Source organism: Equus asinus, chromosome 21, assembly GCF_041296235.1.
Source record: "Equus asinus isolate D_3611 breed Donkey chromosome 21, EquAss-T2T_v2, whole genome shotgun sequence".
In the NCBI taxonomy this organism is placed as follows: domain Eukaryota; kingdom Metazoa; phylum Chordata; class Mammalia; order Perissodactyla; family Equidae; genus Equus; species Equus asinus.
In genome coordinates, this window is record NC_091810.1 from 83,521,826 (window position 1) to 83,549,216 (window position 27,391).

A 27,391-nucleotide genomic window follows, 5' to 3' on the forward strand; every position below is an offset into this window, starting at 1 on the left:
TGATAGGGATTGCATTGAATTTCTAGATCACTTTGGTTGTATTGACATCTTAAATAATGTTAAATCTTACAGTCCATGAACATGGGATATCTTTCCATGTATTTATGTTCTTAATTTCTTTCAGCAATGTTTTGTAGTTTTTGGTGTACAAGTCTTTCATCTCCTTGGTTAAGTTTACTCCTTAGTATTTTATTCTTCTTCATGCTATTTTAAATGGAACTGTTTTCTTAATTTCCTTTTTAGATTGTTCATTGTTAGTGTATAGAAATGCAACTGATTTTTCAGCATTGGTTTTGTATCCTTCGATTTTTGCTGAATTCGTTTATTAGTTGTAGCACTTTTTTTGTGGAGTATTTAGGGTTTTCTACATAAAACTCATGTTGTCTGTGAACAGAGATCATTTTACTTCTTCCTTTCCAATTTGGACGCTATTTATTTCTTTTTCTTGTCTAATTGCTCTGGCTAGAATTTGTAGTACTATGTTGAATAAAAGTTGTGAGAGCGGGCATCCTTGTCTATTCCTGAGGAAAAGGTTTTAGTCTTTCACCATTGAGTATAATGTTAATTGTGGGTTTTTCGTATATGGCCTTTATTATGTTGAGACAGTTTCCTTCTGTTCCCAGTTTGTTGAATGTTTTTTGTCATGAATGCATTTGCATTTTTAGTGGTCAGAAATTTTCACAAAAATCAAGATTTCTATCCCCTATTTGAAAAATAGAAGAGCTTTCAACACTGGATTCACACTTCCTTATAGTCTCTGAAGCTGAATTACCAGCTATTCTCTTTATATAGCCTGCTCTCCAGACATAATCTTCATCTAGACTTTTTCACTCATTTTACGTATCTGGAGGGATTTACTTTTTTGGCTCCTGTAATCATATTAGCAAACATTATTTTAGTGCTTACTGGGTGCCTGACACTGTCTTAAACCCTTTACATGTATTAATTAATTAAATCCTCATAAGAACCCTGTAGTAGGTTATTATTCCTCCTTCTTGACAGGGAATCTACAGGCCAGACCTAGTAAGTTTTGAAGCGAGCAAATATGGTAACAAGAGTAGTGAATGGCGAAGAAGAAAGAATTGATTGGGGGAAAACAGATAGCTGTGCTTATTGCTAGTGCCTTCATTTTATTCACAATTTGATGACTAAAGCAAGTGCTTGAAGTGACAGCAACTTTCCTCACTTATTTCAAGATTTGTGGTTGTGTGCCAGGTACCTGAGGCTGATAAAAGTGTGACTGCTCCTGAAATGGGGTGTTCCTGTGTGCCTTCCTGTGTAGGAGTACAAACTAATTCTTAGTGGCTTAGCCCAGACTGCTGCAAGTACTGAGCTTTGTGTATGATTGCAAGAGCAAAGTCATAGTTGTGCTGATGGGGAAACCAAGTGTTTCCACAATGGTAATCAGGAACTCTAGTAACTTCTTCAGGTTTCGAGGGATCTCAATTGTCTCCTGGGATCAGAAAAGGGGCCTCTTTACTTAGATAAAGGCTGTGTATGTATGGAAAGTCAGAACAAAACATATTTCAAAAATCTTCTCTGTGACAAATAAAAATGGCAAGCACTAAGATATATTGGAGTATATGAGGAAGCCATTTGGTATAAGCCTAATTCGGCCTGACTTTGTTTTTTCCAAAAGGGCCTGACTGTGGCTGTTGAGCACACATTGTACATCTGCTTAGACATTTCCTATGGCCAGAACAAAGGCCCTCGAGATAAAAGGTGCGACTTCCCCCCACATTGGCATTTTCTTAGGCATAAGCATCTTTCCTTAGGCTAGGAACTGATTGCTGCACTCACCTTTGACCACCCAGCTCACCTGTGACCACTCAGCTGGAGACAACAGACTGCCACCCTGCTGTGTTCACTGAGACAGGAGACCTACCTGCTGTTTCATCAATCGCTGTGCCGACAGAGCAGTCTCACAACTATTGTAAAAGGGACATTTCAATCCTCTGTGAAACATCCTCTCTGGGGGTATATAACAACTCTGTGCACCCCACTTCTTCGGTGCCCTTTCTTCCTTCCGGAAGAACGGCCCCAGGTTATAATCCTCAGATTTAAGCTCAGAATAAACTCACCCAAATTTTCATTTATAGATTGGTTATGGATTATTTTCGTCGACATCTGATACCTCGCTCCATAGGAACAGCAAGACATCTTGCTTTATTTTTTAGGCAGAAAGAACATTTCAGTTGCTTTGCTGCTCATGTCAACACAGTGTCATTTCCAAAAGAACACTAGTCTAGTAAAAAAAAAAAAAAGAAGAAAGCAGTATAAATCTTAACTGAAGTTTTTTTGAAAGGTACCTGTGGTGGACATGTCGTTTTTTCACCTGCCCATCACTATATGGTTTCTTTTGATAACAAAACCTTGATTTTCCTTTGGAGAATAACCCCTCCATCATTCTTTGTCCCCAGACTAAGGCATGTGGTTGGGTATATGGTCCAGAATTTGCTAATGGGACATAATCCCAAGATTTTATTAGAACTACTTGGAAATAAATGCTCTCTTCTTACTGGAGAAAGTTGGGGAAGGTGGGAAGAAATCACTACACGAGAATAAACTCTTTGAAGTCAAAGAGAGGAGAGACCATATCCTGATGACATTGTTTGCACCCCAGATTCAGCCATACCTGAAGCTATCCATCCATGGATTTTTCAGTTAAGACACACATATTCCTTTTCTTAAATCAGTTTGAACTTTTGACACTTGCAAGAAAAAGCCCTCAGCATTATAGCACAAAAGAGGAATTCCACTTATTACACATAAAAAAATCTAAAAATCTTTTTTCTTGTTTCTAAGTATCTCTCAGTGTCATTCAGAACAGCAGCTGTGATAAATCCCTAGTCCCACTCTCAAATCTCCCAGAAACCTTCTCTCCTAAACTCAGCTCACTCTGCATCTTTGTTTTTTTCACTCCCAGCTTCAAAACTTTTTCTGGCTCTCCTCCTCCCCTATGTTTCTCCCTCCAAGAGAAACATAAAATCTAGCTGAGCTTTGTAGATCAGTCTAGCTTCCTGAGGCTCCTTTTGCTTCTGTATCTTTACTCCTTACCTAGATCAGAGCATTTAATGCCCAAGCTGCTTTCTGAACAACAAAGGATCTTTCCTCTTCGAAAGGGTGAAAGGCTGAAAATACCTGTTAAATTTTCTGTTCTGGTCTCATTTGTATTCAGTACAAATAATGTGTTTGCTTGGACATTAATTCTGTTTGCAAACAGCTACTCCCGGGGTTCCCTTTGGGTAAATTTTGCCAAGATAGTGCCTTAGGGTTGTTTTGTTTCGTCTGTGTGTTTTTTGAAGGGGAGTAGGGAAAGAATTAAACTAGTTAAACCAGTTTCATTGTTTTTACAAGCCAGAGAAATGTTCGGGTCCTGGATTCAGCCCAAACTGATATGGAGTGCTTGGGGCCATTTAATGGCCTTTACTCACTCTATTGCCTTTTATTTCCCCTCTTTTTGGGAAGGTTCTTTGCGTTTTCTACGGAACGGATTCTAACTGACAATTGCCTCACTCAGCAGCTCCTTTTTAAAGACATTTTCCAGACACTGTGCCCAGGACTCTTTCAAGTGACCTAAGAATACAGGCTCATTCAACAGCAGCCCAGCTGTGGTTGGGAGAGCACCAGCACCAGCTCCATAAAGATTTAGATTGTCTCTTCGTATCAAGAGGCATCCAAAAGTTCTATTATGCTGGACACTCAGATGATCCCTAGCTCCTTTGTGAACACACTGGTCAAGAGTGGTCTGAATCTCATTCTTGGGTCTACTCAAACTATCTTTGGCACACTCAGGCTGGGGGATCCAGTGGGGACCCACATAGCATGATGGCTCCCTGGAGCCCAGAGAACTGTCAATATGACTCTGGGAGACATCTCACCTTTTAAAAGCCCCCTCTATCTATTACACATTTTTTTTTCTTTCCTCATGAATCCTCCCCAGTACAATCTAGTGTAGTGTCCTGGAATGGTAGGAAAATGATGGTACAGCACACCCAGGGGATAGTAGAGGAGAATTTAAGGAATGGACTGTTTAAAAAGATGTGGGCAGGGTTAAAGGAAACCCCTAGGAGCCATCACCAGCCCTAGTCCTGAAGGGGCAAAGGCAGCTGGTGGTAACCAGAATCAAGAGAGAACTGTAGGAGAGGGCCACGGGATTGGAGGAATCGCCTTCAGACAAAGAATATAGCCACGGCTAACAAAGTGGTCCTCTAGGAGGGTAGAGGGAGGTCCTGAAGAATATCCTGTCCTGTGATCTCCTGCAGGTGACATCCATTAGCCAAAACCAAGTAAAAGCCAGGGGACAGTCGATGTAGTCCATAAGGGTCAGTCCTGAGTCACAGAGCAGGGTGGAGAGTGGATCTGGAGGGACAGAGGAAAAGCAGCGTCACGTCCTCTCTTTCCCCACAGCTAGGGCCTTGCTCAGGTCTCACCCTTTCTTGCCTGGCCTAGGTAATGGCCTCTGTCCTCTTGACCCAACTAGTCCATTGCTTTGATGACCAGGTCTGTTTCCAAGAGACTACATTTATTCAGCGTGGGATTGGGGCACACTATAGACCTGAGTCCGGGAACCAGCTCTGCAGTGTCAAGACCCTTCTCTCGGAGACCTCATCGGTAAAATGCCAGGTGGCCTCCGGGAAGCCTGAAGACCTTTCCGGACCACGATTCACCGATGCTAGACATATCTTTAAATATCAGGGAATCGACTTGAGACTTTTAAACGCAAGCAGACGGGTGGGAATGGACTGAGGCTGCCTCGCTGCCCCCTTCTAGAAGACCACGTCACCCCGGCTCACAGGCGAGCTTCCAACCGGCTCTCTCCAAGGGCGCACGCTACAGGCGCCCGGAGCGGGCGGGTTCCCGGCGCCTTAGACCCTCCCACCGCGCGGGGAGGAGAAGCGCCTCAATCCCGCCGCCAACCCTGGGCGCCCTCCGTGGTCTCCCGGGCGGGCCCCGGCCGGCGGGGGGAGGGGCAGCGGAGGGCGCAGGCGCAGTGTCCGTGCCCGCGGCGCCCCTCTCGCGCCCGGCCTGGCGGCCCCCGCTGCCGGCGCCGTGGTTTTCCAGGCGGAACGCGCGGCGGGCTCAGCGGGCTCGGAGGCTCGGCCGGGCTCGTGGCAGCGGGCAGCCCCGGCCCGAGCACCGGGCGCGCCTTCCTCGCCGCGACTCGCAGGTAACCGGGCCCCGGGAGCGGTCGGCAGCAGCGGACTCGAGCCTTGACCCTGCCTGCCGGGCCGCCCCTCCCGCAGGAGCGGGTGCGTACCCCGACCGCATACCCTCGCGTTCAGCGAGGCATCGAAGGGGCAGAGCCCCTCTTTCGGGGCTGCGCCGGTCCCAGGGCGAAGCGCCCCGCCCCCTTCTCAGACCTTCGCGGGCAACTCCGTTCGACGCCCGAAAGGCCGCGGGGCCTCCACTTCCCTGCACTGCTCTCCTGGAGGACCCGGACACCGGGTCGGTAGGGTCAGCATCTACGCCCCCATTTCCTGCCACTGTCGTACCTCGGGGCTCTTCCCCAGCCCCCATGATAAAGGCCAGGCTATTGCTTTCCTCTAGCCCACGAGCCCACCCAAACAAGGGTGAGTCCCTGTGGCGTCATGGGATCAATTTCAAATGCAAACTTTAAAAAATACTGGATGGTTTTAGAAATATGGCCCAAAATTAGTATTTTCCTTTAATCTCTTGTCTCATGTCTATGCCTCTTGAACGCCAGTCTGTATGGGTTGAGATTTTCATGCAGAATAAATGGTTTGTAGAAATCTTTCCCCATTGAAAGGCGAAGGCAAGGAGTAGTGGAGGGAGGGCCAGGCTACGGCCGAGTGTGGCGGCTGGAGGCACAGGGCAAGTCCCCCAGCCTCCCCAGCCCCGGGCAGGAAAACACGAACTCTCCCAGACCGTCTCTGGGCGCTGTAGGATTACTGCGCCATGTGCGCTCGCTTGGCCTCTTTTGAGATGGGGAGAGGATGGAAGGGTCGCGCGGGTCATCAGGAAGGAGACGCGTACTGGGGCGAGTGTGGGCGCTGCGCGGACCTGCATCTCTGTCTAGGCTTTTCGGGGCTTGGCGAGGAGCAGGACGAAAGCCTGCGTCCGAGAGACGATTAAGGGCCCCGAATGAGTGACACGCGGGGCGGAGAGGCCTGGGGGCGGCTGGGGAGGGGCAGTCTCCGCAGGCAGATCCGCCCGAAAGGACTTTGATTGGGGTTGCCCGTGTCCTTGGTGCTGAAGTGCCGCAAGGGCCTTGGTCGGCTTTCTTCCCGGGCCGCGGCCCGCCTTGCCCTTCTACTCTGCGCATTTGCCAGAAATAGCCCATCTCCAAGGCAGGTGGCCAGAGTGGAGCCAGCCCGACACTGAAACCCTTTGCAGATGGGTTGATGCCAGTTTCTTGACGATATGAGGGCAATTGTGGCCCGCCGTGGGGTTGCAGATAAAGCATGTGCATAACAGGTTTGATTACCTATGCAAGCACACACGATGAGCACAATAAACAGGGACTCTCACACAGACATATGTAGGATACGTGTATGTGTATATGCACACAAACGTAACGCACATGTAACTACACTCACCATTTCAACGCCATCAAGCGCTACAAGTGACAGTTTTCTAGAGCTTATTTGTAATCCATCTTTATTTTTTGACACATAGTGTTTCTGAATTCTGCGGAACCATTAATTTTCATAATCATCTGTTCCGAAATCACAGAGCCTGTGGATTAAAGTGTTTGGTATTTTGCTGAGCAATTAGCTATTTATACATATTTTAATTCCAGAAGAAAGGTAGTCTATAAAGATGTAAGATTGATATTGATACAAAAAATATGTTCCTAAAGGAAGTTTAAAGAAAAAGAATTGATGAAAAATTTAATACAGAACAATATCTGGATAATAGTCCCATGGAAAGTTATAATTTGAAGAAAATATGACTAAGATGCATAATGCTGAAATCATAATTTCAAATATACTGGTGGTATGTTTGAATCTCCTTAAAGATTACGTATGTATTTTTTCAAAATGTTGGTATTTATGGTTTATCTCTCATAAAATGTATGCTCATTGTTAGAAATTTAGGTGATAGAGAAATGCATAAAACCAGAGAAAATCATTGTAAACAGATTTTCTTTTAGATGAACACACATGCATTTTAAATGGACCAAGCTTCTGTTGGTTGCATTTTCACTATATAATTTATCTTTAATGTCTTTCAAACCAATACATATAAAACTAAGTGATCATTATTAAGGGTTGCATAATATTGCACTTTGTAGGTAGAACATAATTTATTTAAACAATCTCATAATCATGAACATTTGTGTATTTCCAATTTTTTGCTGTCATAGACAATTCTGCAACTATCATCTTTGACGAAACTTTTGTGCACTTGTTTGATTATATTCTTAGAACAAATTCCTAGAAGTGAAATTGATGGTCCAATGGGTAGCTACATTTTATTTTTTGGTACATTAACTTGTTCCTTTATTTGTTGAATTATTTCCTATCTCCTCTCTTGTCTTGTTTTATTCTTTACTGTGTTCTCAACATCTGTAACAGTGCGATATATGGGTACTCAAGAATTATTTTTTGGAAGAACACTATTTCCAGATTGTGCTACAGAAAATGTGTACCAATGTATACCACTATAAACAGTGACTTCGAATGTCAGTATCCCAACACTATTACCAAAATTAGGTTTTTAGGTTTTCTCAGTCTTTTAAAAGTATTTTCCAATTGGATAGGCAAAAAAGAACATCTTTTCATATATTTACTGGTCAAATTTATTTCTTGTTTTGTGTGTTTCTCTCCTTATTTTTCTATTGGTATGCTTATAGTTTTTCTTATTTATAAGAGTTCTTTGCATAGAACTAAGGACTTTGTTAAATATGTTGCAATTTTTTCTTGATTTTTTTAATTTTTAAACTTTATGATCTTTTATGCTTTATAGAAAGTTTCAATTTTTATGTAGTCAAATATATCTTTTTTTCCTTTATAATTTCTGGCATTTGCATCAGTCTTTCCTTCCTCTATAATAAAAGATAATCTACCGTATTTATGGTTTTGTAAAAGAGATTACATTTTAAACTCTAGATTTATGCCCCCACTTTCCTTTTTAGTAAATTCATTTCATTGCCAGATGTGAAATTCTACTGAAGATTGATGTGTAAGAAGTAGTTATTTATTTTCAATCCGCATATCCATGGGCTTGTCCTTTATGAAGGGTAACATTTTACTGAGTTTGAACCTTTTAATGTGATGTATTTAATTTCTAAATACTTAATGAAAGTGTTTTCGCTTAAAATGCTATTTAGTCTGTGAAATTTTTTACCTGATAGTATGCAGTCTTTTTTAAAAGAAGCTATTCTTTAGTGTGTTTTTTTGTAGATGAAAGAAAATTTGACAAAGTCCACTTTTTAGCCAAATTAGGAATTCATGTCACTGAGGTTCATAAGAATGTACACACTTAAGGTTAGTCACATGCGTTTAAAAAACCCCCAAAACCCAAACACTGTTTTTTGGCATCCATTATGAATCACAATAACTTTTTCCAAATAACAAAAGAATGGTTATTGGGGCACTGATAAGTTTTTCCGTATTATTTTCTTCCTGTGCTAAATGGGAATAGTTTTATTGTGTTTTAGAGAATAAATTTTAAAATATAGCTGATTATAAAAATGGAAACAACACCAGAGTAGAAAATGAAAGCCTCTAGTAAGCCATTCTCCAAAGGTAACTTTGAATATTAGTTTGGAATAAATACTTCCAGATTATTAAATTCATAAATAAACATACATTTCATTGAATGTAAGATATTGTCAATTGTAAGATGATTTTAACTTTAGAAATGTGAAAAGTGAGCATTTTAAATTTCGTGTATCATAAATTGAATAATATTTTATCTATTTTTCTGGTTTTTTTTGCCTAAGATATGGATATCTTCCCATCTGATACATATAAGGATTGAATTAATCAGTATCCCATTTAAGTACATTTAGATTATTTACAACTTTTGGATAATAAAAACAATGCTGTATTGAACATTCTTTTAATATACCTCTGTGTTGTTTCCTTAGAATAAATTCCTAAATGAAATTGATGTGTTAGGGAGAATGCACTCTTTGCATTTGGGTGCATATTGTCTGCCCTCCAAAATTCTTGTAGCAATTTGCTCTGCAACCAATAATACATGATGTTCTAGATTCTTCATTCACTTGTGCTAGAGGTAGTCAGCATTTTCCATTTTCCTCACCTATGAGGCAAGACAGATATCTCACTCTACTTTTAATTCTTGTTTCCATGTCTTTTACAGAAATTGTGAATCTCTCCATATGACGATTAGTCATTTGTATTTCTTCTTCTATGATTACCTTTTCATGGCTTTGCCCAATTTTCTTGAGTATTTAAGAGTCCATTTTGGATGAAAGATGTTGACCCTTTGTGGTTGTTTTTAGTTTGTCATGTACAATTTTTTTATAGTTCGTTTTTTTGTACAGATGATTTAAATTTTCCTGGAGTCAAATCTGTCAATCTTTCCTTTTGTGATGTCTGATCTTGGTGTTACACTTAGAACACCACCCCAATCCCCATCCCAAGATTATAAAAATATAATCTCTAAAATTCTAAAGATTCTAAAAATATCTCACTAGAGATATTGAGAGAAAGAGCACAATTAAATTTACTAAGGACTAGAACTTGGATTCATATTATATTTAGATAGTCACCAGTTCTGTTTCTAAACAAGATCTAATCGGCTTTGTCCCTTTGTGTTGGTAGACCTCTCAGGCAGCTCCGGTCGGGGTGGCCAGTTGCAAGCAGAGGGGCCCAAAATGAAGAGGGGAAATTATCACACTGGTTTCATTTAATTAACATGGCTGACACTTCTGTTTTAGCTATTAGAAATGGGGGTTAGTGAATTCAGTCACATTAGAAAGTCATATTTGGGGAGATTGGCAGGAAGATTGACAGATTAATTAATTACACTTTAAAAAATACTTTTATATAATTTAGAATCTTTTCAAAGACACAGACTTAATGAGAATATGTATAGATGTAAATAATCCAATAATCAAATATAAGCTTGATTAGAGCTTATAAAGTTAATTTTCACATTGTTTTAATTCAAATGGATAGTTGAACTCTCCAATACCTTTGAACTTGCATTGCTCTCCACACTTCACATCTCCCAGCTGGCCTATCTGGCAATCTGATAGTTTATGGTTACCATAATGGGGATTAGACCCTCTCCAATTATTAGGTGCTTGAGGAGTCTTTGCCTCCTAGTGACCTGAGTAGGAATATAATTTTCCGTTGGGGATTGGAATTTGTTGGTAAGGAAAAAAATGATGACATTAATCATATTCTAACCAGGCCCTCTTTTTTTCTGAGCACTTTGAAACATTTCACTGTTGATGAGAATCTTCTTTCATTTGTCTTGCGGAGGCTGCCTTGCACCATGGGTGGCATTATTAAAAACTCTGATGAATCACAGTTCCAGGATGTTATGGGCCACTGCTGTATCTTCCTTCTTATTTCATGTTTCTCCTACATTATTTTGATTATAAAATCAGGCACAGTACCCTTCTTATCACCACACATATTTTTTCTGCCCTTCTGCCCTTAGCAATAGATTCTCCAGGTGACCAAAGTGTTACGTCAACTGTCACTGTCTGCTGGCCACTGGTTTGGGTGTGGGAAGGAGAACAATAATCGCTCCAGGGCCTCTCCTTTCTCACTTTTCATCCGTCTGCCTGCTCGTCTGGACACAGGAAATACCTTTCTACGTGGTAGGGAAATGTCAGAGATGAGCTGAGATCACAGAGATTTTTTTTCTTCCTGTGGACCAAAATTTTATTTTGCCCTATAAATGTTAATATACATATATAATTTAAAAATTTTGGCTTATATAACATCACACTTAAATAACATTCTACACATTAAATTGTTTATTCACTCTAGTTTCTCTTATAGTCATTGCTGTAGTAGAATTGTATGTGTTCACTGGGCATGTGTAATACTTTCTGTGCACTTAACACTATTTCATAGTTATGATTATATATGAGTTCAGTCCGTATGCCTGTCATCTTTACTGCAGTTCGTTTAATCATTTCCTGACTGTATCAGAATTGCTTGCTTTGTATCCCTTTCCTTTTATTTAAGATCCCAGAGTATCAACAACATTCCTAAACTCTGACTTTAAAAACTTGATGAAGGAAAGTAGAAATATTAGGTGACCTAATTTCCCATCTATTTTGCCTCTGGTCTCTCTAACTTTGGCTGAGCCTCTGTTCTAAATGGGGGTGAGGATCCCAAAAGTGAGTAAGGCTGCTGAGGGTGGTGGTAGCCCAAAGTCAGAGACTCACATTACTTCTTGGATTCTGTTAATTTAGGAGGTAGGTAGGAGGGGGGAAGTAGTTAGGAGGTAGAAGATAGAGTGAGGTTGCAGAACTGTGGCAGCCAAAACTCTGCACTACAGCTGATTAGACCCAGGGTTAGAGATCTCCGGTTCAGAGGACGGCTTTCTCCAAAGCAGGCTGGCTGTGCCAGAGGACTCATGAATTCTCCCAGCGCTTGTTGAGTCTGGCATTTCCTGGGACCTTGGGATACCAAGAAGAAGATAAGGACATAATCTCTGTTCTTGGAGCAGTAACACTTTATCAGGGGCTAGTGTAACATACACAGCTCACAGTGATGCCATCTGTCAAGGACTGTGACAGAGCCCTGTAGAAAGTGTTCTTGAACCCAGAGGAGGAACAGATTGTTCAGTGAGAGGCTTCTCCAAGTAAGTCTCCAGGAAGGTCGTTGGGATGTGGGTGGGAATTTGCCTGAGATTGCTTTGTTGGGTAGCAAGTAGTTGATGGCCTCAAATTGGGCTGGAAGGTAACAGCCTGGATTTGAACCCTGGCTGCCATAGTAAGCACCTTTGTAAGCTTGGGCAAATCACTGAACCTTGCTGAGCTTCACTTAACTTTTTTTTTGTAAAAAAAGGGACTCATATTAGTTCCTACCTTGTTTCGGTTGTGGGATTAAGTGAAATAATATGTGTAAAGCACTTGGTATAAACCTGGTGCCCAGTAGTCTAATCTATTTTTTCTAGCCTGTCTGTAAATTTGCATGTAAATCACTCTGGACAAATGATTTTTGATCCTGTTGTCAGAGCTCTCAAGGGCAAGAAGATACAAACCCTTTGTGTCTTCTGATTCCATGTGATAATTCTAATCTGGAAGTTTCTCTTTTAATGTGGCTTGAATCTCAACCTGCTGCATTTTACCAATTTTCACACTATCCCAAAACAAAATAGATCTAGTCTGGAACTGTCATTACTTTTGCTTGGTTCTCTAATACTGTTGTGTTAGAGTAAATACCTATTTAATTGTATAATTTCCTTCCTTTAATGTGCATAGCATGTGTTGTGTGTTTTATGGCACTTGTTACCATATATCTTTTCTCCCAAATGAACATGTAAGTTATTTAAGAGAAAGCTTATGTCTTGGTCTTATCTCTAAATGTGTCTTAGCATAGGGCCTTCCACATCATAGACACTCAGTAAATATTGACTGAATAAAGGAATAAACATGAATGCATGAGGCTGCCAGAATAGCTGATGCAGTCTCAGGCTGCCCACATAGAAACGGAATCTCCTGAATAGAAGAAGTTATAGAAACTGGTGTATGTTCAGGGGAGAGTGGTTAAGATGGTGAGAAGACTGAAATCCATGATTATACATGGAATAATTGAAGAAAGAGGAGGTTTTCGGAATGGAGAAGAGAAAACTCATGATGGGAGACCTGGGATGGGGGAGTAGAAACAGTACTTCCTGATATTGAAATGCCGTTGTGTGGAAGAGGGAATTATTTAGGGACCCCAGAAGAAATATATAGGAACAGCCTCTGGAAATTATATGGAGAAAGATTTTGACTCAATGTTAAAATGTAATTTTCTAACAATCAAAATGATTTCCAGCTGGCTGCTTTGAGTGAGTTTCCTGTCATCGTAGGTGTTCAAACAGAAACTGGACTGTTTTGGGGGATGGTATAGAAGATACAGTTACTTGCAAAGGAATTGAAGTAGATGACACCCAAAGTCTTTTTCAACGTCATTGTCTTTAGTTCTATGTATATTATTATGGTATTGTATATGGGTATCCTATATTAAATATATATGCTAATATATATTGTATATGTATATATATATGTATGTATGATTTATATTTGCTCATTATCACCATTTTGCCTAAATTAATGAAGGGTGAAAATGACTTCAAAAACTTGATCTTGATTATTTAAAAAATATTACTAACACATTTTTTGCTTGAGGACACCAGTTTATAAAATATTATTCTATGTGAACACTATGTGCTTAAACTGCAACAAAGAAATTTAATAGTGTTGTTAGCGTCTCAAATGCAAATAAATATTATTTCAATTTCTAAATTGAATCTAAAAAGAGAAAACAAGTGTCTCAGAGTCACCTTGTCCTGATTGGGATGAGTTGTGGTTTACAGTTCAGGATTTTCATTACCACTACCACTGTCCTGATCACCACCACCATCATTGCTAATATTTATTTAGCATTTACTGTGTACTTTTTGCTCTGTTTTAAGCACCTCACATGTATTAACTCACGTACTTTTTCCAATAACTCTATGAGGTAGATACTGTTATCCCCAGCATATTTTTTTACATTTTATTGGAAATAATTTCAAACTTGCAGGAAAGTTGCACATATAGTCCAATGAACTCCTGGGTGAGGATAATTCCCATATATCCTTTACCCCAAGTTCTCAATTGTAACCATTTTACAGTGTTTGGTTTGTCATTCATTTGTATCCTTTCTGTTTTTTTCTGAACCAATTGAAAGTAAGTTACAGATGTGATGCCTAATTATCCCTAAAGAAAGTATTTTCCTTAAAGACGAGATACTCTCCTCCATAACCAACCACAATATTATCATCAAAATGAGGAACCTAACACATATAATTCTACCATTGAATCCACAGACCTCATTCAAAATTTGCCATTTTTCCCAATAATTTCCTCTTTGGAAAAATATTTTTACTCCTGGTCTAGAATCAAATCCAGGATTATGAATTGCACTTAGTTGTCATGTCTCTTTAATCTTTAATTTGTGATAATTCCTCATTCCTTCCTTGTCTTTAGTAACCTTGACATTTTTGAAAGTTCAGGTTCGTCTGATGTTTCTTCGTGATTAGATGCAAGTTATGAATGTTTAGTAGGAATATGACAGAAGCAAGATTGTGTTCTCAGTGTATCTTATTAAGAGACACAATATTGATTTGTCTTTTTGCTGGTAATGTTAACTTTGATGACTTTGTTAGATGATAACTTCTCCATTGTAAAGTTATTAGTTTTCCCTTTGTAATTAATAAGCATTTTGTGGTGAGATGCTTTGAGACTATGTAAACGTCTTGTTCTGCAACAAATTTTCAGTCACTTATTTTATGATGATTCTTACTTGAATAAATTATTACTATGATGATTGCTAAATGGCAGTTTTTCCAGTTTCAACATTTATTTTACATTTACTAGTTGGTATTCTATTGTAAGAAAGAATTTTCTTTCTTTTTATTTATTTGTTTATTTGTTTATTTACATTAGTATGGACTTGTGGATTTCTGTTTTATTCAATGGATTATAACCCATTACTATCATTATTGATTTTGATGATGAAATTGTCACAGATTTGGCTATTGGAATCCTGTTCAAGCTTGTTCTTGTATTCTTTTGACATCTCTATATTATTCTTAAAGTACTTTCTGGTGTAGGATGTTTCAGGCTCATCTTGTACTTTTCCTGCCCCAACCATTTCAGTCATTTCAAAAGATATTTCTCCAAGGAGCCCTGGTTCCTTCTAGTAGAGAATGCAAGATCTGGGTGCTAGATGTGGTCATTGCTACTGGGGTGTTTTTGCTTTTAGGCCATCTTAGCAGACAGGGCCAGGAAATTGACAAACATATATACATATGTCTATATCTATTTCTATATCTATTCATCTATTTATATTAAAATCCATGAGTTAACTCTAATATCAATTCCACTCCAACACCACAGGGTTCATTCTATTCTTCACCCTTTTCCTATTTGTAAATTCCTTCTCTGATGATGATAAATCTGACTCCCTTTATCCTCAATACGTTTAACTGTTTGCTCATTCTCCTTTTATATAACCAATATCCTGACTTCATGGGCCACCTCCTTGTCCCCATCTCTTCAGATCCAGTCCTGCTGGGACACTGGTCTCCTCACAGCCTTAAGTTATATAGCCAGAAAGTGGTGGAGCAGGAAAAAAAATGCAAAGCTGCCAATTGCTTGACAGAGAGCCCATACTGGGTCTTCAACCCAAGGGCATCTATTTGTGAAACTGCTCCTGTGAAGATGCTCAAGGAAAAGGGGTGCTTGGGTTAATGACATGAAGATTTAACCAGGCGGACTGGCAAGCCTCAGGGATGTGCCTTCCATGAGAAACTTGGAGAATGAAGGTTGGAAGCAGCCAAATGCTGCCACCTGCCAAGAACCACAGTGAGGGGTTTCTCCAAAACTAGTGCAGTTTGGGGATCAGTCAACCAGCACCTCCAGTGCCACAAATATCCCACTATTTTGTTACTATATCAAGAGCACATTCCATTAAGACAGGAATGTATCACTGTATTTCTAAAGAGGAAAATATTGCTTTTATTAACTTCTTAAATTGAAATTCTAGGAGATGGATGATAGTGTTTGTTGTTTTAGTGCTGACTTCATTTCCTGGTCCAGAAGATCACAAATCTGTTCATGTTTTAGAAAACAACATGAGGTCCATCTGTTCAGGTCAGATTTTTCCACATTAATACAAAGATTTATGGAGTGGTAACTTCTGTGAGAAAAACCAATAGTAATTTTATTCTTTGCTGCCATTTGGAATCCACATTATTTTGTTGTTGTTAGTCATGAAAATATAGTAATACACGCACACACAATGAATTAATTCCTTCAAACACTGTATGTGATAAAGACATCCTCCTTAGTTGATGTAGTATTTCACCTCTGTTTTGGTTTGGGTTCTAGACACCATCCATTCAAATTCTCTCTGTAACATGGTCTGTTTATCCACAGTTTTGCTTCCAACAGAAGGCGCAGAAATACAAGAGCTACATTTGGCTTTCTGGATGACTATTCTGGTCTGGTTGAAATATAAAGTGACAATTTTTTTTTCCTCTGATGAAAACAGCTTGATTTCCCCCAACCCGATTTAAAGTAAATACATGCTTATGTAGAAAATTAAACAAAAATGTAAAAAGAAGAAAGTACTGAATAATTGAAATTCCACCATCCATAGTATAGATGTAAATTGTTTTATATAAATAGAATCATACTATGAATACCTTTGTATACCTTTTTTTTACTTAGCAATGTGACATGAAGATTTTTTTTTGGTCAATATATACATGTAAATTATCTTTTGGATGACTGCATAATATGCATTGATGTTTTTATTTAAATCTCCCACATTAAAGGACATTAGATTATTTCCAATTTTTCATTGTGTAAAGAAAGCCAAGATGAATATCCTTGCATGCCATCTTTATGTAGTTTACTAGTGATCCCCTTAGAATAATTTCCTGGAAATGGAATTGTGTGGTCAAAGAGTTTACACATTTTAAATTTTGATACATGTTGCTGGTAAAATTAACTCTTAATGAGATGGATTATCCTATGCTTGTCCTTCTTATACAATGTCCCTGCCAATGACTGGACTTTATAAAGTCTCTTTTCAGCTTTACAGTAGCATTATATATATGTGAGCATTATATATATCTATAGCTGTTATACATTATATAACATTATATATATGTTCTCAGACAGACGTTAAAGGAGTAGAGTGATTTTAACAAATCTAGGTATGCCAGTTAACCAACCAGATGTTGTTAAGTTTTATTCAAAATTTGACTTTTGGTTTGGTCTGAAACAAGATGGCATCTGGTCACCGTTTTTTTAATTGCTTTATCTTATTTGAGTTTATTGAAATGTGATATATGGGGAGATGTGACTGAGTTGTAATTTCATTGAGTGATGTCTATAGTGTGAAGAATCACTTATGATGAAATGAAACCAAATTTGTAAAGTTTTGAACTAATTCATTTGGCATTTCCATAATTCTTGGCTCAAGAGGGATTTCAGGCTTGGCTTTCTCATGGATAAACAGTAGCAAGAACAGGGCAAATGTGAGCAGGTGGTATATGTAGTGTTTGAGGGATTTGAGAGAGACCGTTGATTCTGGGCATCCCTTTTTTGTTCAGGGACTGATGCAAGTCCTGGGAGGTTGGCAGGCTTCTTTGAACTCAGCTGGGCTGTTTGATCCTCTCTCATGAGGGTTAGGTAAATGATAAGCAACCAATAAATAAGTACAATTTTAACAAGCATATCAGAACAGCTCTGTAATCTGTTTTACATTTAATTAGCATCTCACCTAGTTGGTGGTTTAACCACTTAGATACATACAAACAAGATCACGGAAATTGAAAAGGATCGTTTTATTCCTGCTCCTCCCCCTTCTAGCGATGACTCCCTGCCACTCTTCACAGATTCACCCAGCACAGCTGAATTTAAAGGTGCTGATTCACTGCAAACTGATGCTGCCTTTTTTTTTTTTTAAGACAGTGGGAATGTAAGTGGTAGATGATAAATATATGTTCATTGAGAATGGCATATTTTATGCAAATTGGTAAATCCACTGCTTCAGACATTAGAAAGACTCTTTCCTGGAAGGGAAGTGTGGATTATAAATGGTGAAAGACTTGCATTCCAGCAAGTTCTTAGCTGCCAGCCGACACATTCATCACAGTGTGCCAGAATGGATTTTAAAACGGTACAACATAAATTGCTCAGCTCCAAATCAGGCATCACCGCCTTCACACAAGCCAAATCAACCTTCTTGTTTGAAAACTGCCACATAAGGCCTTTTTTTCCAAGCTCAGTTAACCTTTTCCTTTCCTGTTATACATGGCTCATTACAGTCTACTAACATTAACCACCATGGAGTATAGAGGAGCCAGGCTTCTCACTGCATTTTGCGTACATAGCAACTAACAATCCCAGTTGCTTCCAAGCTGATGGCAAGAGAGAATGTTAAACTCAGCTCTAACCAGACTGGAAACTCCCATCCCTACCTTCCCTTTTCCAGCCCTTTCCCCTTTCCACCTTCTGCTCTTATTTAGTTCTTTCCTTTTTCTGTCTTTGTCCCTCCCAGAGCCAACTGTTGACTCCCGGCGACTCCTACACAGCTGATAGCCCCTGGCTATCCCTTCCCTAGCTTTCTGCCTTGGAACTGTCAGCTGAATCTCCAGCTCAGACTTGGGCTAGGCTTCCTGTTTGGATCATCTCTCCCACTTGTCTTTCCCACCTCTTCCACCACCCCACACCCACCCTATCAGATTTTTCTTCTTACCTCACCTCATCTCCAAGTCCCTTAGCTATAATTTTCTCCTTTCCTATAACCCAGACTGATACAGCCCAGCAAAATCCCCAGGCCGCTCTCCCATTCTCCTATAGCCCAGCTTAGCCTAGCTCTTCTTAGCCCCCTCAGACCACATTCTACCTTGTTCCTCCCAGCCTGGCCCACTCTGGGATCCAGTATCCACTGCCTTTGCTAGTTCAACTAAGCAGCCTTCATCCCCAACTCAGTCAGCCATACCCCACCTTCAGCTAGGTCAGCCCCATCAAAGCAGCCTTGACCCATACCCTCTTGGGCAGCTTCTGCTTTTCAGCCCTGAATAAGGATTCTTTCTCACCTGAGTATCCTTCTTTTAAACTGATGTTACCTGACATGCCAAGGAGCTAATCATTCAGCCTGGTGTGCCCTGAATCTCTTCTAGCCTAGAATGAGTAAGCTGTCATCTGGTTCTCGTGCTGCAGTGCATCTGTTAGCACTGCAGGGAGTGATCCTTACAGAGGATGTCAGCACTGACCTGTTATCAGCAAGGTCCAGTGATGATGATGGATTTGGACTGATTCATCCACATTCCTACTCTGATCCTTCTAGCAAAAAGATGCATTTGCAAGATGGTTGGCAGGGTCAGGAGATGCAGTCAATGGCTTTGGAAACAAAAGTAGCTATTGCTACAGTAATATAGAACTGAGCCCTATCTAAGGGCTGGACTCTCAGGGTCAGAGCACCAAAACCAGATTCCAGAATGCAACACATTTGCCATCCCTCAGACTCAAATTATTTTTCTCAAGAACAAGAAGCTCTTGAATAGAGTGAAAGATTTAATATCCAACTGATTTTTGAGCCAAATATCAGTTTCTTACTGGTCAATTATGTAGATATAAAGATCAGAATTCATCCCTAACTACCCCCCTTTAAACTGGCTGTACCCTGGAGTTTTTCCCACATGATTTGCAGACATGACTGATGGTGGTAACTGTTAGGTATTTATCCTTATTTCTTCCTGCTAGGCGGTTCAGGATCCGTTTCAAATGACAAAGAGGTATCACCAACAAGGTTCCAAGGCTTTCCTATTTTTAGATGGAAAGTTCTTCAATGATATAGCTCAAATGAAAGTTCTCTCAATCCCAGAACTTTGCAGAGATGCTGACCCCTCTCCCGGGTGAATCCTGGATGGGTTGTTCTGACAATCCTGGTCCAGCCTGGGGCCAGCATAGGGTCCAGGGGCAGTCCAGACCAGGAGAGGGGTTCCTCAGGGATCTGGAACTAGTCTCCCCAGCACAGAGAGTCAGAACTGCTGCCAAGTGTGAGGACAAACTCAAAGGTGAAACCAGGACAGAAATAGGAGAATAAATAGCAGAGCCTGTGATAGCTGATAGCAGGAGGAGACAAAGTTCAGAGAGCAGTTGTAGGATGCAGTTCAGGGCTGAGTCTTTATTTTTGTTCAGTCAACATTTATTATGTGCTCTGTGTGCAAGGAACACAAATATGAATGAAAACGCTCTTGCCTTCATGGAACTCACAGGCCACAAAAGAGATTGTGACTTGGCATGCTCCCTTTAGATGGTGCCAGGATCTGTTGAAGGAGTGGACATGGCAGATTAAAGGAGCCACCCTGGGTTGTTCACAACCCAGAAAACTTGAGACGTGCTGACAAGTCCTGCCTAGTATGGATGTGGAAGGAGATGGAGTCGTACTATGATGGCTCCCACTTCTCTGTGGTTGTGAGTCTTCTCAGAAAGAGCACTTTAAAAATCAGAAATCTGAAGGAATTTTAGTACTTGCCCTGTGGCCTGGAATTTGCTCACTGGGCCCAGATGCAGATTTGAGTAGAAGTGGTGGGAGAGTGGACAGAGTGTGCAAGGGAGTTATGAGAAAACAAATTTGCCTTGATAATTGCATTTCCAGAGAACTATCTAAGTAATCATATAAAATTTAAAAGGTTCCTAGTAGAAGATGGCTTGAAGTAATCACTCACATTCTGTCCTAGTTAGCAGTCCTAAATCCGTATTTACTACAACTGACATGCATTTCTTCAGTATGAGCTCAAAGTGCTTCTACTCATCCTTAAGGAATCTTATGTTATTATTACCCCAGACTACCAACCAATCCTGGTTGATTCTTTCAAAAATCTATTATAGCTTTGTTGAAAAATTGTAGGCTATTTTCCCAAAACAGTAACTACATGAGGAACAAAATGTAGGCAAATTGTCTACTATGAATTACTATTATACACCATCCCATCTCATCAAGAAAATTTAGTAGCAATTAAAGGCTATTAGAAGGGATCACCATCATTATCTTCAACCTTTGATTCATTAGACCAGCATTATGTGTGAATGAATACTCTTCCATAAATTTCAAAGTATTAATGCTTTATTGGCATCTGTGTTAAAATAATATTGATAAAAGCAGAGTAGACAGGAGAGGTTCCTTGATGGATGGGCTTTGTTCTTAAATTTTACTTGGTATGCCAGTGTATCTGTGTATCTGACAGGGTTTAATTGCAGATAACAAAAATCACTCTAGCTCTGTCAATCAGAGATATAATACAAGGAATCAGAAGTTTCTAAAATCATTGGAAGAGCTGGAGGAGCAGATTTCAAGCTGGGCCTAAGAATATTTCCTAGAATGCATGGTTTTATCCTTTAGAAAATTCCTAATCTAGCAATTCATAAACTGTATATAGGCCTTCTTGGTATAGAAACAGAGCAGAGAGGGAAAATAAACATTTCTTCTATGCTAATGACAAAATCTCCACAGTTTTTACTAACAGGAAGGAAGCAACCTAGTATTTATTGAATACCTGTTATATGCCTGCTGTTGTTCTAGACACTTTTGATCTATCTTTTCATTAAATCCTTATTAATAACTTTTTAAGTTGGTAATATCAGTCCATCTTACAGAAGAGGAAACTGAGGTTTAGGAAGGTTAAATGATGCATGCACAGGTAGTAAATGATAGAGGCAGAATTCAAATTCAGGTCTGCTGCCTCCAAATTGGTTAGACCTGTTGTCCAGCATTGGTTATTTATCCAAAGTCGTATTTGATGGCATCCAACCAAAGTTCTGTTTCAATATTTAATAACTACATCCAGCAGGCCAGTTGAGCCAGCCATTGAGATGTTTTGTAATGCACTTTTTTCTAGATGATCACGAGGGTGTGGTTCTTAAATCAGACCTTTCAAACGGTATCCCAGGAGGCAAGCAAGCCAGCAAGTAGTTTCTATCTCAGGCTAAAATAATCTTGTCTGTGTCACGTGACCCAGAACTTTGCAGTCTTATCAGTACTTTTCTAGATCATAAGAAGATCAGAAATTCTTTACATGCAAGCAGTTCTTTTGTCCCACTTGTACTACGTGTGTGGGTTTTGTGTCTAAGAAAACAAATATGGTCTTTAGGTGTTCATAGGATGATGGTGTATGAGTTTTCTGTTTGCTGTTGTAACAAATTACCACAAACTTGGTGGCTCAAAACAACATAAATTTATTGTCTTGCAGTTCTGTAAGTCAGAGGTCCGGCACAGGTATCACTGGGCTCAAATCAGGGTGTTGGCAGGGGGTAGTCCTTTCTGGAGGCTCTAGGAAGGATCCATTTCCTTGCCTTTTCCAGCATCTAGAGGCTGCCCACATTCCTTGGCTCATGACTCCCTTCTATCTTCAGTGCCAGCAACCGCAGGCTGAGTCCTCACACTGCATCGCTCTGACTTTGCTTCTGTTGTTATATCTCCTCTGACTTTTCTGTCTCTGTCTTCCACTTTTAAGGACCCTTGTAATTATATTGGGTCCAACAACATAATCCAAAATAGTCTCCCTATTTTCAGGTCAGTTGATTAGCTGCCTTAGTTCCATCTGCAACCTTAATTCCCCTTTGTCGTATAAGGTAATGTATTCACAGGTTCTGAGAATTAGGATGTGGACATCGCAGTAGGGTGTGGGGGGCGTTCTTCTGCCTACTATGGGTGGTTACTTTGCAGTGTAGTACAGAAGAAAGGGCTTGGGAAGGCAGACCTGGATCTGAATCTTGTCTCTACCATTAACTAGTTATGTCACCCACTAACCGGCAAGTTACCCAACTTCCCAGAGCCTATTTCCTCACACATAAAATGGAGATTATAATACCTACTTCATAGAGTTGTTTTGAGCCTTACGTGAGAAAATAAAGTTCTTAGTATGTGCCTGGCACAGAGAAGGGGCTAAAAAAACATAGCTGTCATTATAATTAGAGAATCTAGAGCCGTATTCAGGACCAAACAATCCAAAGGGCACATCCCAGGTGCTTGGAAGCATCTGTGCTTGCTATTTCCTGTGGTTTCATTTTTCCTTTAACTCTAATTGAATGGTTGCCTCAAATCCTTTCAAAGCCAGTGTATTGATCCTAAATAAACACACAAGTGAAGACACACTTTATTTCACTTTTAGTCTCAGCTAGTTTCTCTCCATAGATGACATCTGAATGGAGAACAAGAGGTAAACATGAATACTCTTAATTTATCTCCTTTTTGTTCTTTCACAACCTTCTCCTGGCCATCAAAAACCATTTCTTCATTTACATTCAGTGGGCAAACTTCAAAATTGTCATCTGTTCATTTTCACATATGTGGCTTTTCCTGCAATGGTTATGGATCTATTCCTGCATAAAGGATTGCTGACATTGGTCATCCAATTTGCCTTTCAGCTCTGAGAAAGCTGAAGTTAATGATTGACGTAGTGTGTTCAAAGCTTACTGTTGGAACCATATTAACTAGCCATTAAAAATGATGTTGGAGGATAATTAATGACATGGAAAAATGTTTACAATGTGTTGATAAGTAAAATGGGGAAGTTATAAAATAAGATAGAGTTCTTGATGTCATTTTTGGAAAAAAAAAAAGTTCACAAATAGAAAAAGGCCTGGAAGGGTCAGTAGTTATCTCTGGGTGGTAGGATTATGAGTGGTTTTTATTTTCTTTGCTTTCTCACATATCTGAATTTTCTATAATAAACATATATTGCTTTTGTAATAGGAATAAACAAAAAGTTGTTTTGTATTTAGAAATCTGATGGTAGTGAGTAGCTCCGGAGTCAGGCGCTTGTCTTGAGCAAGCCTAAGGGAGCGGGTGAGGACCTCCTTGGACTTGGTGGTGGTGGGACTCATTTGACTGGGCCAAACTGTGAGGTGCACGCTGGGAGCAGGGAAATAGCAACTGAAGTTCAGCTGAGTGATGCTGAAAGATGTTTATCTCCAGCACTCTTCCTAATTGACTGAGAATGGTTTAATTAAGAAAAGCAGGGACCGGCTCCTGGCTTAGTGGTTAAGTTTGTGTGCTCTGCTGTGGCGGCCCAGGCTTTTGCCAGTTCGGATCCTGGGCGCAGACATGGCACCGCTCATCAGGCCATGCTGAGGCAGCGGCCCACATAGCACAAGCAGAGGCACTCACAACTAGAATATACAGCTATGTACTGGGGGGCTTTGGGGAGAAGAAGAAGGGAAAAAAGAGAAGATTGGCAGCAGATGATAAGCTCAGGTGCCAATCTTTAGAAAAAAAAATAAAGAAAAGCAGATACACATTACTTAAGGAACAGCTCCAGTTACGACTAAGGAATTTAATGTTAGAGGAAACATGGGAGACCTAGCAGCAGAAATGGAGCCACAGGTAGAAAAGCTAAATACACAAATTCTCTTAATAGCCAGACTGCACACCCAAATGTTTTATTATTCTTGAAATATTATTAAAGACTTTAAAGTGTTTTAATGGATAAGGCTCCCTATTTGAGTTATTAGCCATTTAAATCCATTTATTTACATTACCTATATTTTGTTCTTAACAAAATTTGCTTCATTTAAAACAATAGTCCATTTATTCATTCAACAAACACTTATTAAATGCTCATCTCATGCCAAGTACTATGCTAGGTGCTGCAAATATAATAATTAGTAATACCTAATTTTAAAACCTGTGGGGTTAAAACCCTCACAGTTCTAGTGGAGGAGAAAGACAAAAGCACAGTTATAATTCAGTGCAATAAATTCTATGATTGATATTGTGTAATGAAAGCACTGAGTGGGAATCTGAGATTGGAGTGGGAGGTGGCCTGGGAAAGTTTTCCAGAGAAGGTGATATTTAATCTGGATATTTAATTGAAGAATGAGCAGGAATTTACCAGGTGAAAAGGCAGGAAAATACTATTCCATAAAGAAGAAATAGCATATGTAAAAACACAGAGACATGAAAGGGCGTGACATATTTAAAGAACTTCCTGTAGTTTAGAATAGCCAGAACTTTTGTCCATGTGAAGGACAAGCAGAAGATGAGGCTGTGATGGCTAATTTTATGTATCAACTTCGCTGGTCAAAGATTATTCTGGATGTTTCTGTGAGGGTGTTTTTGGATGAGATTTACATTTAAATCAGTGGATTTCAGTAAAGCAAATTGCCCTCCATAATGTGGGTGGGCCTCCTCCAATCAATTGAAGGCCTGAACAGAACAGAACACTGACGTCCCCTGAGCAAGAGGGAATTCTGCCGTAGACGGCCTTTGGACTTGAACTGAAACATTAGCTCTTCTCTGGGTATCCAGCCTACCACCCCGTCTGCAGATTTTGGACTTGCTAGCCTCCATAATCACATGAGCCAATTCCTTAAAATAAATCTCTTTCTATATATGTATATATACATCCTATTGATTCTTCTTCTCTGGATAACCTGGACTAATACAGAGGCTAAAGGCAGAGCATAGGGAGAATTCTTCTGAACATTTTTGTAGTTTGGATTATCAAGGGAAACTACAGGTTTTCAGTTACCTGAGATTACCATTGATTGAGCACTCATGCTAAGAGAGCAGACATGGATATCTGGGCCTCTAAGATCCTATAGAGATGTCAATAGTCTTAACATCATTCCCCATTCTTTTCCATGTCTCCTTCTTCTTGGTTTTCAAATCCATTCCATTCCATCCAACATTTATTGAGCATCAGTATGTGCCAGGCACTGTGTTAGGGGCTGAAGATATAATGGTGAGAAAGTCTGCTATCGAGAAGTGTACAGTCTGGTGGGAAAGGAAGAATATAAACAAATGAATGCAGGGATGGTGGGGCACAGAGAAGAGGGAGGCCAGGGAAGATTTTGCAGAAGAAGTAACACTTGAGCAAACCACTGATGTGAGCTCAACAGGTAGACAAGGGCAGACAGGGGGAGGACCAGTCATTCCAGGCAGATAGAATATAGTCATGCATCACGTAACAACAGGGATACATTCTGAGAAGTGCATCGCTAGGTGATTTTGTAGTTGTGTGAACATGATAGAGCATACTGAAAGGTAACAAAATTTGCCACCCCAAAATCTGTCTCTCTAACATGAGGATTATTTTAGGCTGATTATTTTTAAGACTCAGAAAGTTTTTCTTGTTACCTCCCCCTTAACAGCCTAAAAAAATTCAGATTTAAAAACCAGTATCAGGAAGTGAGTTATCACCTTAGCACCACATGAACTAGGTGGTGGACAGAGAGGAATCTAGAAAAGCCTGTTTGTTGGGCTCTGATCTGTGTTCTTCTGTTTCTGTGTGGCCAAACACTTGTTTTCCAAACGTTTGCTCCTTTTCACCTACCTGTGAATTACCTTCCTTCCCATTGGAGTCCCTGACTCTCCCCACCCCCAACATCTTCTTTTGACTTTAGCTGAGGATAGCATTTAAGGTGAAGTTTTCAGTCATTTTGGTTACTCAGTTTTCCTGGGTTTGTCCTATGTATGCATGTTATTAAACTTTTGTTCGTTTTTCTCCTGTTAACTTGTCTCCTGTCAATTTAGTTCTTAGACCAGCCAGAAGAACCTAGAACAGGAGACGATAATTGCTTCCTCGCTTAAGTACTTACACAAACCTAGATGGTCTACCCTACTACATACCTAGGCTATATGGTACTAATCTTATGGGACCACTGTCATATATGCAGTCCATTGTTGACCAAAACATCATTATGTGGCACATGATTGTAATGTGAAAAAAGAACTAAAATTTATTGAGCACTTGCTAGGTGCCAGATACTAAGTGTTTTGTGTGTATTAACTGATTTAATATTCTTATTCTACCCTATGAGATAATATTATTATTATTGCAATTTTACAGAAGAGGAAATAGGCAAAGAGGTTAAGTAAGTTGCCCAAGGTCACATATTTAATAAGTTCTATAGCTAGGATTCAAATCCAGGGAGTCTGGCTTCAGTATCCACTTTTTTATTTTAAATTTCCAGCCCTGTGCACTCTGTCTTCCTTAGTTAGGTAGCAGCCCATAGATTTATTAAATCTTAAAGCCAGAAAGGCCCTTAGATCTGGTCAAGCGGTTCTCGCACAAGACAATCATACATTAGGATTACTGGGGAGGTTTTAAAAAATACCAATGCCTAGCATTGCTTCCTCCTCTCCCTCAAAACACACTAGAGGAACCACTACTCCTGCCCCCCACCCCCGTTTTCTTTGTATTTTCAAAAATTGTGGTAAAGTATACGTCAAACAAACTTACCATTGTAACCACTTTTTTTTTAAAAGATTGGCACCTGAGCTAACAACTGTTGCCAATCTTTCTTTCTCTCTTTTTTTTTTTCTGCTTTATCTCTCCAAACTCCCCCATACATAGTTGTATATCTTAGTTGTGGGTCCTTCTAGTTGTGGTATGTGGGACGCCGCCTCAACGTGACCTGACGAGCAGTGCCATGTCCGCGCCCAGGATCCGAGCCCTGGGCCGCTGCAGCGGAGTGTGCGAACTTAACCACTCGGCCACGGGGCTGGCCCCCCATTGTAACCATTTTTAAGTATACAATTTAATGGCATTAATTATGTTCACAATGTTATGCAACCATCACCACTATTTATTTCCAAAACCTTTTCATTACACAAAACAGAAACTGTGTAATCGTTAAACATAACTACCATTCCCCCTGGTAGAGGCCCTGGTACCCTCTAATCTATTTTCTGTTTTTATGAATTTGCCTATT

The 27,391-nt window shown here is 39.9% G+C and overlaps 1 protein-coding gene across 5 annotated transcripts in view; it reads left to right on the forward strand.

The window, feature by feature from the left end:
• The first annotated feature begins 4,984 nt into the window (after positions 1-4,984).
• Positions 4,985-27,391, forward strand: part of SLC35G2 (solute carrier family 35 member G2) — a 32,989-nt gene continuing 10,582 nt past the window's right edge. Inside the window, exon 1 of one of the 5 annotated variants that reach the window (XM_044754940.2) lies at positions 4,985-5,457. The gene's annotated coding sequence lies outside the window, so the exon portion shown is untranslated. Of the gene's footprint in view, positions 5,574-27,391 lie in introns of all 5 variants that reach the window. The other 4 variants (XM_014851960.3, XM_014851958.3, XM_044754938.2 and 1 more) reach the window with 4 other exon arrangements.